The sequence below is a fragment of the Neopsephotus bourkii genome, unplaced genomic scaffold (genome assembly GCF_033783945.1).
Source record: "Neopsephotus bourkii isolate Nb327-2 ecotype Australia unplaced genomic scaffold, CSIRO-AGI_Nbou_v1 NB_107, whole genome shotgun sequence".
In the NCBI taxonomy this organism is placed as follows: Eukaryota; Metazoa; Chordata; class Aves; order Psittaciformes; family Psittacidae; genus Neopsephotus; species Neopsephotus bourkii.
Window position 1 is genome coordinate 2,333,226 of NW_026900624.1, and position 18,603 is coordinate 2,351,828.

At 41.4% G+C, this 18,603-nt stretch overlaps 1 pseudogene; it reads left to right on the forward strand.

Moving 5' to 3' along the window:
• Nucleotides 1-7,044: 7,044 nt before the first annotated feature.
• LOC133213875 (elongation of very long chain fatty acids protein 4-like) lies at nucleotides 7,045-18,603 on the forward strand (annotated as a pseudogene).

Genomic DNA, 18,603 nt, shown 5'->3' on the forward strand with positions numbered 1-18,603 from the left:
GAAACCTTTAAATGTGTGCTTCTGCCTTACCTACTTTATATAGAAGTGGAACTATCAACCTGGGGCTCAGCATATTATTCTAATGTGAGTTAGACTCTCTTCAGCCTTAAGGAAGTTGTGAGCCATATGAACATTTTTTTCCAAAACCAAGTTCTTTTTCTTCTATCTGCTTTCTTTGTACTAATAGTTTGTCCATTGCTAGCTGTGCAGTCATTATATCATGTTTTAATTGTCTGAATCTCCTCATGACAGAAAGTCATTTGAAAGGCTTCCTTGATATGTTAGACATGAAAGGAACAAGTTGTACATCATCCATTTTTTGAGCAAACAAATGAGACAGAGGTATGTGATCCGCATACTCAGAAACAGTCTTTCTATGTCAGTGTCTGCTTTGTATTGCATTGTATCTCCTGTGGCAGAGTTCAGCATTTTCATCTCAGAAGGGTAGTGTGTGGACTTCCAGTTAGGTGTATATGCTATCATTAAGAGCGTTTTTCCTACACTGCTATATAGAAAATTGTGTCCCAAAGATCTGGAGGGCAATAAGGACAAAACTGAAAGCCCGGGAGCATGTACAGTTCTGAACGTACCAGTTCCAAACTTCTCACAGTAGTGAAGACAGGAAGGAAGGCTGAAATATATTGCAGCTTGAAATATACTAACTACCCAAGCAGGACTGCCAGTCCTCATCATCCCTCAGGATTTGTCCTATAATCTGTAAATATGACCACACCTATGACCATAGGATTGGTTAACTTTCCTTGGTATGTAATGCTGGCACAGGGGACTGGAAAGCAGTAGGTTTTGCACTGCTGCATACTGCAGCAGGAGGAGGGAGAACTCTAGCTAATTTGTTGTCACCTTTCTGAGGGCTGTACTAGTCAACAGCAATAGTGATATTAACGATGCTTCCCATGAACATATTGTCTTTTAGCCGAAAATCTCCAAGCATATGTAAACAGTAATTAAGTTTCATAACACCTCAGGGAGTTACAAAGGATTCACGTCACGCACTTTACCATGAAGCTCTGCAGCTCTTTGACTGCATATGGCCTTGATAGTTATTAACCGATTCCCCACCAGGCTAAGGAGTCTGCTGGAACTGGAATCACAACTACACCCTTTTTCTGCGATAAATGGAGGGGGAATAGCATAAAATAGAATCCCCTCTTCCCTCCGAAGTCATCATCCACACTGTTTTAATTGCTGTGAGAATGGTATATAAAGTCCAGCAAAAGTCCTCCCCAGTAAGGAATTCACCCCTCTTTCAGTTTGAATGAAGGTATGTTGCCTTGGTAAAGATTTCATGTCACTATGCCTTTTGTTAACTCAAGTCAAAGTCTTTTATTTCACACAGACCATGCATAGGTAGAAGATTAAGGATGGGCTGTAACAAAACTGAATCTTTTTTTGCTATTGTAAACGTAAGTCAATTTCAGGAAGGTGTCTGCTGTTTTCCAGATGGTGATTGCATTGTAAGGACAGAGATCAGAACGTTATGTACTACCTCATGGCTACACAATTCACCATTAGAAGTTGGAAAGTTGAATTGCTCATTTTCTGGCTTCTATAAATATCTGCTCTATTTGGCTTCCAGATCACTGGGAGCAGATGTACCACATCATTAAAGGAAGAATGAGGATTTTACATCCTCACTTTTTATTGCTACTGTAAGTACTTTGGTCATCACTGCATGGGGAATTGGACCATGCAAGCTTGCAATCAGTGTATTAGACACAATCAAATGCTTTGCAGATATGAGCAGGATAAAAGTAGGAGTAGGGAAAATGGGAATAGAAACTAAAGTGGTAAGAGTTAAGGAGACATTCTAACTTGGCTGTTGCCTGTTGACTACCACGTGCCAGTGATTTGCAGGCATAAGTAGAAAGAAAAATGTGAAGATGAAAAGGAGCGAGACAGTAGCCATACTACTTTGTGTGGGGAGATTTCTCCAGGTGTAGGGCTGAAACAGAAGGGGATGAAAGCATGGTGGCATCACAGAGCGATTTAGGTAAGACTAATATGATGTAGACATCTTTGCAAAGGGAAGATGATATGGATATCTGCCAGGTGAACAAGAAGAGGGAGAGATGTCTTAGACTTTCAGAATCCCCATGAGGCTGATAGATGTTACTGCAGTAATTCAAAGCATCTGATTTCAGAGCCATAATACACATTACTTGCTTCTAACATCAGCATTTCAATTATGGGAGAAACTTTTTTCCTGTAATGGGAACCCCAGCCATTTGTACGTGGCCTGCACAAAATCTATACACCATTTATACCTCTCTACAGCCTCTGGGGTAGCATCTAGTATGACTGGCATGTTTGATCAGCCAGGTGCACATAAAGGAAGAATACCAGAAGGCTGGCTGCAAAAGAGAAAAGAGAAGAGAAGAGAAGAGAAGAGAAGAGAAGAGAAGAGAAGAGAAGAGAAGAGAAGAGAAGAGAAGAGAAGAGAAGAGAAGAGAAGAGAAGAGAAGAGAAGAGGAGAGATAAGAAAATCCCTTCCTTAGTGGCAGTGGATGCTCAGTGACAAGTACTATTATGTACTTCCCCTCAGATAGGAACAGCTGGTCAAAATTAATTTCTCAGTTCAGTGCTGCTGGTGGTTTTGTGTGGGAGTGAAATGGAAAAGGAAAATTCCCAAAAGAACGGAAACACTCAAGTATTACAAAGATTGAGGTTTATAAGGGTTTTGTATTCCTGTGATTTCAGATCGAAAAACAAGATAGAGGTCACAATTTTGGATAAAAGAACCACAGATCAGCCGCAGATCACTACTTCATTGTAGTCTTATTATGTGGATACTGCACTACTTGCAGCAGCAATTAAATGTATGTTCTGCCCATGGTTCATGCATATTTTAAATGCTATGAGGTCTGGTTTTGGAGACTATGCTGCTTATACAAGAAGCTGTGAACAAACTATTTCATTCTGTGTGCTTTGTAAAGTCTCTAGGACTAGAACAATATTCCTGCCATTCTTTGGGTTGGGATTCCTTCCTGCAGTTTTATCACCCTGATTAGTTCATCATCAGTCCCTTCCAACCCCAAATATCCTATGATTCTACGATCAGTACCTCCTTCTATAGCAAATGGAGAGCGGCACGTCCAGAAAGCAACTCCTTTCTAAGATTGACATCTAAGTTAAGGCAGACAAGTAGGTTACTAGAGGATCCTATTTCTCTGTGCTGAGTCCTGGAGTCACTAGTTCAGAACTGGGCATATAAAACAAGGTGAGATAACCCCCAGCCTAATGTCTAAATGAAAGCTCATCAGTTCCACCTTTTCTTTCTTTTTGCTTCTCAGTTCTGGCCAAGATTTCAGCATAAAAACCTTGTTGCTGTTACCATCCATAAATGCTGCAATTTTGGGTTTTGGTTTGGTTTTGGTGTGTTTTTTTTTTTTTTTTTTGTGGGTTTTTGTTTTTAATAAGACATTTTTTTTCAGCTGATTTTTGAATGATGGCTGGAATCAGCATTAAGTCACTTCTTCCTTACCAGTCACAGTCTGAGTCTGAAACACTACTGATTCAAGACATGATGAATGATCAGTAGATTTTGACATTAAAGTCAAAGGTTTCTGAGTTCTCTAGACCTAGAAGTTGTCTGGGAACTCATTTTTTCAGAGAGGGATGTCTCAGACTCTGACAACCAAGACTGGTGTTCAGTCACAAAAGCACGTAATGAGAGAAGATGCTTTACACAAGAGTTGCTGTAATCTTTCAGTCCTGTGCATAGAGACAGGCTGCTCAGTACTTCTGCCAAAACCTTTCTTCCTGTAATCAGTTCCAAACCTTCCAAGGTCTGTGCAATTGCTTGCATGGTGTATAAATGAGGCAATCAAGAAAGAGAAACCCCACGCCAAAAGGAGCTTCTTAAACTACTTCACTGTGCATCTTAAAGGCTTCTATTTGCCCTAAGTAGGTATGAGTTTGGGGTTTTTTTCATGCACAAGAGGTTTGTGAACTAGACCCAGATATACTGAAAAGTTTGTTTAGGTTTTCAGAATGTTTTAGTGATGGTTGATTGTCACCTGAAATCACTGCATTTCTCTAGAAATACATATGAGTTGGTAATTCCATATTAGCAAAACAAGCCAAGTCATTCAACTACTATTTTTTAGGAAATTCTACTGATGTAAAAACATCTATTATGATGCTAGCCATTGTTGAGAGAGTACTCATAAAACCAGCTGTTGTTTATTTCTGTTGTTAGCGGTTGAAAGCTGATGTGATTGTTAAAGATTGTGTAGTAGGGGAGATTACATGAACTTCTCTTGACAAATATGCTCATGAATATGCCATTTCAGAAGTTCAGAATTTTCTTTGGAGGACAGTCTTGCCAAGGAGCAAGGTAGTTCTTCATCTGCTGGTAGTGTTGACAATCTGATCCTGTCCTTTCACTTCTCACGACTTAGGTGCACTCACCCTAGGAGGTATGTTATCCCATAAGTGGCTTTAGACCTTTTTAACAAAAGGGCAGATGTAGATATGAGAGGGCTTTTTTTTTTTTTGTGCCTTCCTTCCTGTGCTGTTACATCCACAGTTCTGACATTTACAATTTACTGAAACCTTTCTCCAGCTCCAGAACCCTCCATGCCAGATGAAGCTAGTCATGAAAGCTGCCACCCGAGATGTATCTTGCAAGCTAGTGGTGCACATATTCCTTTGGATTTCATTCCTGGTCAGGTGGCCTAAGTTTCATACATAAGTTACAAATAATTTTAAATATCTGCACATAAAACACTGCATATGAATACCTGTGTGCAAAGAGCAGTTAAGATGTTTGGTTCAGTTAAATTACACATGAAGTGAATTTGATGCCATTCAAGTTTTTCAAGGGCCAGGTTCCTGACTTAGATGTTAGGAAGATTAGAGGGTATCTGGTCACCTCAGGTCTTAAAAGGTGTGCTGTGGTGACTTAACTGATTAGATATTCTTTGACCCAGCTTGAAATTCCTCCTGCTATTATTTGATGTTTTGTTCATTTCAGCAGGCTGGTGATAACACTTAAAAGTTTCTTCTGCTGCAGGAGAGATATTGTCTTTCACTGCTTTCAGTATCACCCCATGCATCCCTGCAGTTCAGAAGCTGATAAAAAAGGTCAGTTTGCTTGATTGGTAAACTTAGTCATTTATTTTTTTCTGGCAGATTTAATGTTGGTTATTGGCATTGTATGAGCGTGGCTTATTCTTTTGTAACACTGTGGAAATGAGCATAAACAGGGTATTGCATCTGAGACTTTCCTGCCCTATAGGACTTGGCCTGGATTCAGTGGCTGACTGAAATAATAACATAGTAACGGTTTAAGATTGGAAAAGTAAAAAATAGGTATTAAACTTGATGCAACAACATGATTTTTTAAGCAATTTTATCTATATTAAAATAAAGTTTTGCGGTGCATAAACAATTTGATCACAGAATCATAGAATCATAGAATAGTTAGGGTTGGAAAGGACCTTAAGATCATCTAGTTCCAACCCCCCCTGCCATGGACAGGGACACTGGCCACTAAAGCATGTTACCCTAAGAGAGATAGTTAAATTGCTCACAGCTACAAAGAACATTGCTACAAGAGATGAGGTTAGAACCCATGAGGTTTTAGACTTTAGACGTGTACCACCATACATCCCCTTTCTATGAAGTGTAGGTAGGAAAAGCAAAGCAAACAGGCGTGTTAGATCTGATAAGCCTCTGCTATGGTGTTGAAAGCATCACCATGATATAGTTGTGATATCCAGATAAAACTGGCCCACTGCTCCTTGTCTTTCTCAGATATTGAAGTAGGTCTGTTTTATTAACTTGTGCTTTTAGTATTAGGAAGCAACAGCAATCAGAGGACAAAATAGCAAATCCCACATTGTCTAGAAGCTGTCAGAATTATTTTGCTGTTGGTAATTGTTATTGATAATGGTTTTGTGTCAAACACCTATGTTCCAAGTAGGAGATACCCAGGATTTAAAATAGTTAGAATATGCAATCTTTTCAGTCTCTGATTAACTTTTCTGAGCTGTCACATATTGTATGTAACTGAGTTGCTTATTGCTATGGCTGTAATCGATGTTCCTGCAATACCCTTTTTTCTTGACAAGCCACTGAATGAAAAGCCCAATTCACTTTGGCAGTCATATCTCCCCTAATACTATTTCAGTGAAGGAGCAATGTTTTTTCTGTTAAGCTTTTGTTGAAACTGAAAGCCCCAATGGCTTTTGTGCATGGTCCCTACAGAGCTGCCCTCACAGTTTACTGACATCCATCAAAGGACACCCATTCTTGGGAGTGTAAAAGTACCATGTTACTGATGTCATCTCTCCATCTGCCAGCCATGCTAGTGAACATCTGCAACAGTACCACTGGGAATACTTGAAGAACAGGGAAGGTTTTTAAAAACTGAAATATGCTTCATGGTATTAAAAAAATAAAATAATCAGTTTACATGAACTATAAAGAAATTTGCCCCAAATGAAACATGTCTGAGAAAATTCACTTTGAATTTTTTTCACCAGGGTAAAAACGCTTGATGGAAAAATTTTGTCCATAATTCTGAGTTTCATAATCAGTTTAAATAGTTCAACAAACATTACTTAAAGTTACCACGTAGGAGTAATAAAATACAGTCCCATCTACACATAATTGACAGATAGAAAAGGCTGGTCTGATACATTACTGCCATTGATTAACACAGATAAATCACCAAGTATTTTCAAGGGCTCGAACACCAGAACTTTAGAGATGAAAACTGTTGGTTAATGAGTAATTAAAAACTTTGAGAAAGGGACTTTATAGGAAGTAAAAAAATGGTATGTAAATTTCACTATCATTGTCTCCTTGATCCTAAAACAACAACAATCTGGATCAGGAAACACAACCAATAGGATACCAAAGGTCAGTCAAACCTTCTCCTAAACTGGGCTGCCTTTCTCACCCCACCACCACATGCAAACCCCACACCCAAATCACCTTTTCCAACAGTATCTAATTCCTTTTATAGCTTCCACAAGTCATGGAAACACAGTAGTTGTCCAGCAGCATCAACGAGTGATGTGTTGCAATGAAAAATTACCACCATCCGGTATGTCTAATTATCCTGCTTTCAAAAGTTAACTTTGGTGTTTTGCCCTTCAGAAGTGCTTGTGATGTATCTGGTGACAGACACAACGCAGTGGTACAAGGTGTGACACTACCCGCTTTTTTTCAGAGTTCTGCGAATAAGCTGTGACCACTGGGAAAATAAGAGAGCATATCTATACCCAGATGCAGGTACACCTCAGGTGACCAAGCAGAGCCCCATCACTTGGGTTTCTGTTGTCTCTTGGTGGAATGGAGCCAGGGTGCTGGTTCTGCACAGGTACCTCCTCATGGGACAAAATCACATGCACTTTAATTACTGACTTGAGCCACTGCTGACTAAGGCTCTCTATGTCTTTCCTTGCTACGGCTGCCAGAAATAAACAGAGGGGGAAACCTCACATCACCAACAAACTCCTCAAACTTGTTTCATATATCTTAAAAAAAAAAAATTAAATGCAGCTTCTATAGGAATAGAGGCTTGATATGAAGGGTGATTCCAGCTGAGTTTGCTCTGTCTTCCCTCAGTGAGTGAGTGGGCTGGTATTCCCACCATTCTCTGTTCCCTCGTTTTGTGGTTTGGATGCATTTTGGGCACATAAAAGGCTAGTCGACAGCCCCTTGTGATGGGCTGAAGGAGTGCTCCAAACAGACTATTTTCCAGGGTCTTGTCCAGGCACGATTCCTCATCTTTTACTGTTTGAAAAGCTGTCACGACATGTCCTGAAGAAACCTGCAGAAGAAATGCTGTCCTGGTTTCCACTTGGCCAGGCTCCCAAGCATGACACTAAAGGTCAGTGGTTCACTCCTGTGGAATCCTAGTCCTTTTCCACATTAATTTTCCACCTCTTTCCAGTGCCCATATGTGATACACCATGTGGGGAGTCAAGAGAGGGAGGGGGAAGAGCATGTGATGTAACCTCTGCTCTGGCAAAGTTATAACACCATGGTGCCTGGTGGCTTTCTGGGGGGGGGGGGGGGTACCACTGGGAGGCTCTGAATCGTGCTTTAGAGGTGTGAAGATCCACCACATCTGTGTGAGATCCAGCAGGTGATGTACTCACCTCACTTGCAAAGAAAGCTGAGCACAGTGTCTGCTTTACTGGCACACACTCTTGCAGATTCTTGTTTTGCTGCCACATGCACCCAGAGTGAGAGGAGCAGCGGCTGTATGCTGAGGACACCCCTGAAGGAAGGGAGGCACAAATCCGGGCTCTGCTGGGGTAAGTCTGTTCCTGCTTCCTGGGTTTTCCTGTTCAATACAGTTTGGGGAAAGCAAAGGAAGTGGAGTGAGCTGGAATGCTTATGGGTGTTTGAGGGCATGTAACTATATGAAATCCCTGCTGGACTGACTCTGAGCCAGCTGATAATCACTGACTAATCCCCCTGCTGGTAGATCCTGCCCGGCTTACAAGGGTGTGTATCTGTGTTAGGGTGTGTATGAAACGTGCTTGTGGTGAGGGTCTCGGGGTAAGTGTTGGAGAAACACACCAAAAAGGGGTTTGACTGCAATGACTGACTGCAGGAGGGAAATTTGTGCAAGTATGCTTCTGTTACAATGCTGTGTGTGCAGTTGCATGTCGGTCTGTGTGGTCTGCAGACAGGGAGGTGTAGGTAGAGCAACTTTTGATGCTTGCTATGTTTCACCAGAATAAATCTGTATACAACTGGGATACAAAAAAAAACCTTCGTTAATTTTAATAGGTTTTATCCAGATGTGCAAAGTCAAAAGTATAGCTGGTAAACAGTGCCAGGCATGCTCTATGCATTTGTAGTTCTGGCAGAACTATGTTGACTGGGTATTAAGAAACTGTTTATATTTATAAATCTTTTTAAAACACATTTGTACCAGTATAAGAGGAGTTATATTAGGCTAGTTTTTCCTGCTGTGTAATGCACAAGCTACTGTGCTGCAGGGACCCACTGGACACAGGAGAATAGTGAACAGATCCAAAGGAGGCATAGGTACCTTGCAGTCATCAGTCTGAGAAGTCAAAGGAGAAAATGTGCTTTTCTCAGCACCAGGAGGAGATGAAACTGGGAGGAAACTGATCCTGTGTATTTTCTAATGGAGAAAACTAGGGCAGATAACAGAAGCTGTTGAAAGTAACTGCAATTAATTATTTTCTAGACGAACTTCTAAATGCCATTGAAAAGGTCTTTCTGCTAAAGGAAAGAAGGGGAGGAGCACCATATTCTATATGAGTGCTCTACTTTAGTATACCCTATTATAGAATATATACAATATAAAGCAAAACAGCCTTAATGTATATACTGGGCCTCAGAAAGCCAAACAACCAACACAGCTCAGTTGACATCTCTGGAGCAGCAACAGTCCTGAATTTATCCAGAACTGCCTGCCAGCACTGTGAATCTCCGTGAACGCCTGCAGAAGGATGCAGTTGTGCCACCAGGTGTGTGTCCTTGCATGAATGTTGTGCCTAAACTGCTTTACAAAAAATATCACATGGCTGATTTCCCAACAAGGTTCAGAAAGCTCCTGGCTTGGGCATTTCATATGCAGCTTCTCAGAGTATTTTTAGAGGTGAAACTTCAATAGCAGATCAAAATCTGGAAACAGCAGTTAAACAGCTAATCATTACAGGGGGGTTCTCGTCCCTCCTTTTTTAAACATGACTAATCCTGGCCCAACTTTTTAACTTCACCAGAGAGCAAACTATTTTCATTACCTGTAGTCCTGAGCCATTGACTTAGGAGCCTCCTTATTCAAAAACTCAGTCAGGGATAGGATAAGTGGGGTTAACCTTTTCTGGGAGATGCTAATTTTAATTTCTTTCCAGAACTTGTGTTGGCTGCAACTTGGCAGAAAACTCAGGAATTCTGTCACTGGGTCCTTGAAAGGGGAGGTAGGTAGAGTTTCTGTCTTAAACTGGAATTTCCACATAAATGGCATGATCATGAAGAACAAACCTGTAAGGATCATGATCCTCATAGGAGCCCTCATTTTTTCACTAGTCTGATTTTCACTTTTCCTTCTCCATGATCACAAACTTCCCTCAAGTCTTGAAATACATCTCAGGGACACTTCCAGCTGTAAGAAATTAAGGCATGGGGGATTTCCCCTGCCCAAGGCTGAGAACTCTTAGCAGCTTTCTGTTCAATCTACAACAGGCTCGTGACAGGATGAGCAGTATGTGCTCAGGATTGCCTGTTAAGCCTGGAATATTAAAGAAACAGGAATTTTTTAAAAGGCATATTCATGTGTCATGGGAAAGCTCTGTAGACCAAAGAGTTAATATTTTGAGGTTTAAACTCCTTGTGATGTTAGTAGAAGCAATTATGAAATGAAATATTGACAGAAAGTACTCCTCAATTTGACATTTTTGCAGTTAGGAGGCTTCAAGTCTTAAATAGTTAGCGATTCTACAGGTCCACTTTGGTCCCAGAAGGATCTGTTGGGTACCTGGATATAAGGAAAAGCCACAAAATTGCATGAAGGTAGAATGGCAAACTTGCATGGTGGCTTTGACAGGAGCAAGACATGGGGCACAGTACTCAGGCTGTAAATGTTTCAGAACTTGAATTTCAGATGAGAGTCTAAATTGAGTTTTGGGACTTCTGACTGCCTGTTAAATCCAGAACTGGAATATCAAAGAGCTCTTGACACAGACCACAGCACTAATAGTAAAGAACTGGGAGGTTTAGAAGGGGTGGGGGTTAACAGAGTCATGTGGACCTTTAAAAAAAATACCCTGAGGCCCATGGACCCACCATTGATCCAAGGACTAAAATTCAGCAGAGGAATTCGGTAAGGATGCTGGGTCTGCAACAGTGAAAGGGGTCAGGGGCTTGGGACTGGCAGGTCAGGAAGCAAATGGAGATACTGAGAGAGTTTATCAGAGCAGTGACCACAATGGGAATAGGAGAAGAAAGCATGAATGGGCACTGGGACGCTTTGGCAGGTTTAATGTGTCCTGCATTTCTTTGGGTCAGGGATAGGGCAGGATTACGAAGAGGTGACATGGCAGATAATCTGTTAAACTTCCCTTTGGTATAGGAATGAAGAGCAGTTTTAGCAGTGAGAAGCATTGTGTCATTTTTTAGCGAAGTGGCGTTTCCTAAGCACAGTCCTGAGCATTGTGGGGCAGGAAGGAAATAGCACCAGCAGATGAAACAGTTTTATTATTTAGCTGTAAAGATTTGCACTCCTGAAAAGCGAGGAAGAGTTTGGTTTGTTCAGTGCTTCCCTGCTGCATGTGTCATGACCTACTTCTTTCACCTGTGTGTGGGACAGTCTTGCAGCCTATGGTGAGGGCTCCAGCTCATGACAGGAAAGGTCTGTTCTCTCCTGTGCTGCAGAAGGCTGATGCTCAACAGAGCAGTCTTCTAATACTACAGTCCCGACTCAAATGTGCTTAAAGCCTCCACAAAAAGTGGAGTCTGGCACATGGAGCTCCAGGATATTAGGACTGTGGCACTGCTTTGTACAGAAGCATGTGATACCAGTTTTCTTTTTGCCAGAGAGCATAAAGAAAAGTCATTAAATATATCTGCCATACAGTGTATGAGATGTGCCAGCTTTGGCTGTGTGTTTTGCTTTTCAGCTCCAAGAACAGACCCATGGCCCCGGTCCACTCTTCACTTCCAGTTACACCTCCTTTGCCTGTTTGTTGTGGCACTGAGACCCTTCTACATGAATCAGTGGAAATCACTGAAGCTGTGAGGCCTGCTGGTTGCCTACAATCTAACCATGATGACATTATCAGGCTACGTGTTTTAAGAGGTGAGGAGACAGGATTGGCTCCTAGGTAAGCATCCCGGAAACATTTGAAAGCCAGAACTGTTTCAACAGCCTATGCTGATGGACGCTAATGAACGGAGTAAGAGCCAACTTGGACATGCACTATGTTTTGCCACAAGAGAAGCAGTATTGCTCTGTTGAAAGCATTATTTCCAAGGCATACCTCATTTCCTTCCACTTCTCAGTCTTCCTCTTGTTCATAAAATTAACATTGAAAAGTTCCTGAATGAGTGTATTGAAAGTCAGATCTCCCACAGAGACACAGAGTGTATGGAGGGAGTGGAACCTCCTCGTTTAGTATTGGGTCTGGCTGGTGAGGGACCTGTCCCTGAGAATGAAAACTGCTTTTCCAGACTTACGCATTCCTCTCCAACAGTGTCAAACACACTGCAGCCTGCTGCTGAGGGTATTGGTGACATTGTTTTCTGCTCGTTCTCTTTGAATAAGCCTTTCCCTAGTTTATGTTGGACACTGGAAATTCTTCAGGGGAATATGGATGAATAGGTTTGAGAAACATTAAGATGTTAACAGATTTGCCCTTTTAGTTTATAACACAATTGTTACATTTAGTTAAAGCAAATTGCAAATTTCTTTTTAGCAACTACTACTTGATCTGAGGACAGATGTGAAAATTTCTTGCCTGTCCTTGGTTGTTCAGTTATACTGGTTGCTTGGTCCAGGTTTTGGCTTTCCAATTAATACTAAAATGCAACCAGCCAATATAAATCAGTATGGGATTTTTGTACAGGAAATCAGTGTATTTTCACAGAGTTTCTGGAGCCTGACATTCAGTGTTCCTGCTGAAGCATTTTCGAGCACTCCACTTATCACATAAAGCGTTACAAAAATGCCTAGGCCAAATTCTTTTTTTCAGATTCTAACTAGGATGTGAAGTACTTTCTTTTAAACCATTACTATTTGCTCAGCTCTATAAATTACACAGATTTTCTGTCAGTGAGTACTAGATTGATAACCTAGCATTGAGACCTTAACATTAATATGCACACCTTCTTGGAATAGATGGCATGTAACAGAAAATGGATCTCTCTTTCCTTTTGTTTCAGCTTTTGGTAACTTCAGTTTTGGATGACTACAGTTACCTGTGCCAACCAGTGGATAACAGCCGAAGTGATTTATCAATGAGGGTACAGTTCTATACAACGCTTACTTTAGGCCCTCCTCCTCCCATGGATGTGTAGATTGTTCAGCTCATAAATAGCAATTTGCATGCCTAAGGAGGCTTTTAGTCCTATTTGTTGCTTGTAAATCTAGTCCATTAAGTTGCTTCAACAGTTGCACTTTGCTTTAGATCTCTATAAATTAATAATCTTGGTCAACATAGCCATCTAAGTTCCCTCTTTGATCACTGGGCTGAGAGTGATGCTACTGTCTGAAGTCCAGTATATATAACACAAATTGCCTTTGAAATATATGTAACTCTGTCCATTGACTATATAAGGATTCTGGGTGATCACTACCAACACGAAAACTGATTTTTGTACCCTCAACTTTGCATGGCATAAATCATATTCAACATTTCTTTTAGCAGAGGGGTCTGGCTAAGACTATTCCTTATCTGTTCATCACAGAGGGGGTTGGGTCCCACCAGCTTCAGCTTTCCAAATGCTGCATAAGTTTTTGCTGTTTGAATTCAGAGCTATTATGTTTTGCTTCCAGCTAGAAACAGTTTCTGGGCAGCTCACTCTTGCCTTCTCAAAGGGCAAGCACCTTAGTGAACCAACCATCTGAGAGCCAAAGCAACCCTAAGCGCATTTCTTCCTCCCATACCAAAGGAAAAAAAAAAAGAAAAAACACCAGCTATAAAAGAGCCCCTTAGGTTTTTCCTTTTGCTGTGGATCCCAAGTGGGCAGCGTTCACATAGTGCGTAGTTGACAACCTCAAGCGGTGAGACTCAGCAGTGATTTTGCTTTGAGGTCTAACAGCGTTTCCTTGTGTTGCCCAGCAGATGGCAAGAGTGTGCTGGTGGTTCTTTTCCAGTCATGGTGCTGCTCTATACGGTAAGGAGGGCTCGGCTCCATAACGGGACTGGTGCTGTAAATAAATCACTTCCTTGTCAGAAAGGGGCAAGGTGCCAAAAGCTAATGTCCTCGGTTAATCCTGTATTGATTTGGTTGATGCTTTTCAGTAAATGCTGTTTTCATGTGTTCTGCTCTGCCTGTTTGTGGGAATAAGGCTGATACCGTTAAAAAAGAGGACTCAGCTCCAAGCATGCTGGGTTTTGACAGCATTTGGCCTGCGCGAGTCCAGCATCACCACTGATTATCATACTGCTTTCCGGGAGAAAAGAATCTTTGCTGTCCAGTTTGCCTGTCTCTGTCCCAGGAGCTGCACACCTTCCCTCCCCAGCACCCTTTCTGTGTGTAGGCATTCTCTCCTAATCACAGTGCTACAGAAGCAGATTTAATCTTGGTTATTGCCAGATGGTTCCCCCCAAAATCTTAGTTGCCAGTTGATTAAGGCTTGCCAGAGAAGATATTCCATTGCCTGTCTGGCTGAATAATAGTGTTTAGTTGGACAGTAAAGAAACTGCAAATGTACAAATATGTGAGGTGGTATTTTTTGTGCCAAAGTTGTGGGTTAAAGGTTTGTGTCTCATGTGAAACTGAAAGTTCACCTGAAGATAGTACCATTTTATAGCTTGTATTCCAGCCTCCTGTATTACAAAGTCATTAAATGACTGAACTAGTAGCAAAGGAATCCTACCTCTCTACTTGACCAGTAAGAATAAACTGTATTCTAAAATAAGACTTCAGTCTAGTGCTCTTTGGGGTATAAGTTGACAACACTGTCTGAAAAGTGAGTCAGCTTGTGTAACCCTTCTAGGCCAGTGGGTTGACCAATTCTCTTTGTTTTCATCAGCAACAAAAGCACCTTTTTGCCAGTCCTGAGTCCCTGAAAAGCAGATTCACTTTTTATGTGTGTGTGCATGTGCACACTGAAATACAGTGACCCGACGTATTCATCTGCCAAACTGCTCTCTTTACTACTACGAATTCTGGAAGGATTTAGGCATTCAGCACAGCACATTTTCTGTGGATCATTGTCTGGTACCTGTAAACATCTAACCTATGTCCTGAAAAGGACCAGACCCAAACAGCTGCAAACTGTATAGAAGCTCAGTCAGACCTCAGATGTGTCCTCTTTGGACCTTGAGACCTGAATCCAAACATAAAAACAGCTGGGGCTCTGCAAAGAAATTCTGTCTCCCAGTTACTCCCCCTTCCAGACAATGTGAGATCTATGCCATGTGTGGAATTTCACTAGTTTTTTATCAACAACAGAGGAAATTGGTTATTTTATCATTTATTGTACTCTAATTTTTATCATTTATCATTTATTATTTTTTTAAACACATCATCTCAAGATTTTCCTTTGTCTGTCTTCTTTCAGGTTTTCTTTATCCTGTGCAAGAAACAAGAACAGGTGACTTTTCTGTACGAGTACCATCATGGCACTATGCTGTTCAGCTGGTGCTCAGGGGTCAAATATGTTCCTGGAGGACAAGGTATGCTTCCCTAGACACCTTGTATTTCAGTTTCTCTTGTGTGGAGATAGAATATATGATGCAGATGGGCTGACTGGCAAGTAGAAAGCTCACCTAGTTCCAAAGGTGTGAAAACAATGTGTATTTCAGTTGATACCATCTGCTCAGCTCTTTGGGCTATTTAGACTGCTATATCCACCGCTTCATCCAAAACAACAATGTGGCAACAGAATGTGTCCAAACAGAAACAATAACATCCTATACAAGGTCTGTATATAACTCCATCCAAACCAGTGCTTCATTGCTCTGCATTCAGCTGGGCCTGGTGCTGCAGCCCAGGTTCTGGCTCTCTTTTCCTGATCTGTGTTCAGCCTAGTCCTCGCTTACTTTCTGGTCCATATCCAGACTGCTTCTCCTTTTTGCTTCACTGAAAGAGAAGCATCTGAATACTAAGCCACTGTAGGTATGCCCTTATACAAGATGCTCTGGTACTCTTTTTTTGGGGAAGCCATTTTGGCTGCATTGCCTTGACACCGGAGTGGTATGAAATGCTTAGGTCAGAAGATCAAGAATTGTTTCCTCTGCCTTTCAAGCTCTTGTCTCTGAACACTAGACATGGGATGGATATATGCTGAAAGAAGAATGGAGAATATGACATGCTTCCTAGGTAGAGCCTGGATTGAAGGTTTATGCATAGGGATAATATGATCTATTTTGAAAGCATCATCAGAGTGCTTGTGAGCTCATCACAGAGTTAGTCTTGAATAGGTTAGTCTTGAATGGTTTATGTGTCTTGTTCATCCTGACTTCTTTACTGCTCAGCCTTCTTTATTGGGATGCTAAACTCATTTGTACATCTACAGGCTATTATGTCCTGGTCAGCGTGGGACCACAGATGAACCATTACCTATGGCAGAAGCATTACTTAGGCATCATGCAGCTGGTAATTAATTTATTGCATTAACCTCTGCATGTCTGTATGTTGTGTGTGATGGTACCTACTGTCTGTCTCTGTCACCTCACTGGCTCAAGTCTTTCTGTTTGGTGCCTATGAAAATGTCCTCTTGTCCCCATGTACCATTATGAGAGGTCAACTGATGGGTGACCTGCTCTGGATGGTGTTCACAGAAAACTAGCAAAAGGCCTGCAGTGACTGTATTAAATAATAAGCCCCCACCTTTGTAATGGGAAGGAGAGAGAAAAATTAGCAATTAGTTTCTCCCTTTTCTGTTATGTACTGCATCCTTTTCCCCTCTGGATCCCCTAAAAATACAGCTTGCTTTTGAGGGGTGTTTTAAGGAAATTGTGGATTCTTGGTAGGCCAGGAGATTGAAAAAAACTTCATTCTCTTTCTTCAAAAAGGAAGAGTATGTCTCACTGCAGGCAAACAGAGGTGGGTTAAAGAAAAATATGTGAGTTTTACTCTTTCTGTAGAGAATCCCTTTGGATTTTCTTTCCCTCATCTCTGAAGAGGTGGCAGATCCTGACAACCTGTGTTTCTTCAAAGGTAGAGCATAAAAAGCAATGTTCCAGACCAGAGAAGAGGAAGTAGAGCTAGAGTACATGCAAAATAATGCGCACTGAAGACTGGTCCAGAATTCTTACTTATCCTGAATGGCAAAAGCAGAACAAGAAAGCATTGCTTGAAACTGAAATATATTTGTAATGCAAAACATAGCACAGGAAATAAGATTTTATGTAACATACTTTTGGTGCATAAAATTTGTTGCTTAAGGGTATTGAGACAGGTGACTTAGTAAAATATAAAAAAAGGATTAATGTTTAAATGAATAAAAGTAGCATCTGTAGTTCCTCTCTGTAAGCTAAAATACAACTCAAGATAGTTCTGGGTATAATAGTCTGCTTATCTCTTGGGAAGAGGAGTCTTCCACCTCTAGTTTCCATATTTCATGATCTCAGCTACTGGCCTATGGCAGAGAAGTGGCACAAGGGCGGTGGTCTCCTTCTAGGCAGAAGAGGCTAGGTTCCAAACCTGCTCCTTGCAGCAGTGGGCAAGCCTCAATGGCTGGGGGATATGTGGCACGCTTTCATGTTGGGAAAACACTGTTGGGCTTGAAAGGCAAGATTTCAGGGATGTCGGAAGAGGCAAACAGGTAATACTAAGGTTGAGGACAGTACTGGTATGTTGTGATACTCTTTACGCTGGCCCTAATGGTCAGTTGAGGTATGTCTCATGTAGGCTCCCTAATCTGGCTGCTTCTTTTTTCACCCTCTTCCAGTCCCAGTTTGTAGCCACTGCTGCTCATTCTTCCTACAACCTCTTCACAGAATGCCTGTCCCCCAATGGCTTCAACACTGCAGTTCTCTATGTTCTCAGCCTCACTGCTCTCTTCCTGTACTTCTACTATTGAACCTACCTTAGGGCAAAGCAGGAGGTGTTAACTTAAAGAAAATCAAAGAGGAGAGTGATCACAGGCTGATGAATTTGCACATTTCCTGCTGCTTCTAACATGACTGCATGAAGAAAATGTATTTGGGGAGTGTGTGCGAAGCTCATGTGCAGACAGACTCAGAGTTACCTTCAAATATCTCAGGTTAGGAAGAAAAAATGAGTAACAGAAAGTCATGTATTAAGGTGTTTAGGAGCACACTTAATTAAGCTGATACAAACCCAAGACAAGCAGTCATCAGCATAGCAGCCTTTCTTTGCATTCATAAGACTATCTCAGCTTACTTTTCCAAATCAGGCAGGGGCAGGTGCCTCCAGCCTTGAAAGCAGTGTTCAGGTCACAGCAGCAGCCACGATCTCACAGGGACTGCAGGATGCACTCATCTGTGCACTGCATCCCAGCTTTCGTGTTAAGGCAGCTCCTGCCAGAACTGGGGTGAACTACAGCTATATGGCCCTGATGGTTTAACTTTATATTAGCACAAGAATGAAGGAAATTGGACATCACGTTGTCTGCCTGGACAGCTGCCTCTGTTTTTTCACTGTTCTGAAAAGAAAGAAGGCATTATTAGTACTTTCATCCTGTGAAAGAAATGAACGCAGTAAGAATCATCATGTACCATTTTCTGAATGCTTACTTGCTTTTGGTTGCTCTCATAACAATAGAGAACTTTCAGTGCAATTTGAGACTACTTGGCATTGTTCCTTATGATGCCATATTTTTTAATAGAATAGACTGAAATTCTCTATTCATACTTTTCCCCTCAAAGATAAGTTTCACACTGTCATAAGCAACCACCCACTACCTAGTTGTAAAAGTATTAATAAAAAATGTATAAAGTCAATTCATTGGCT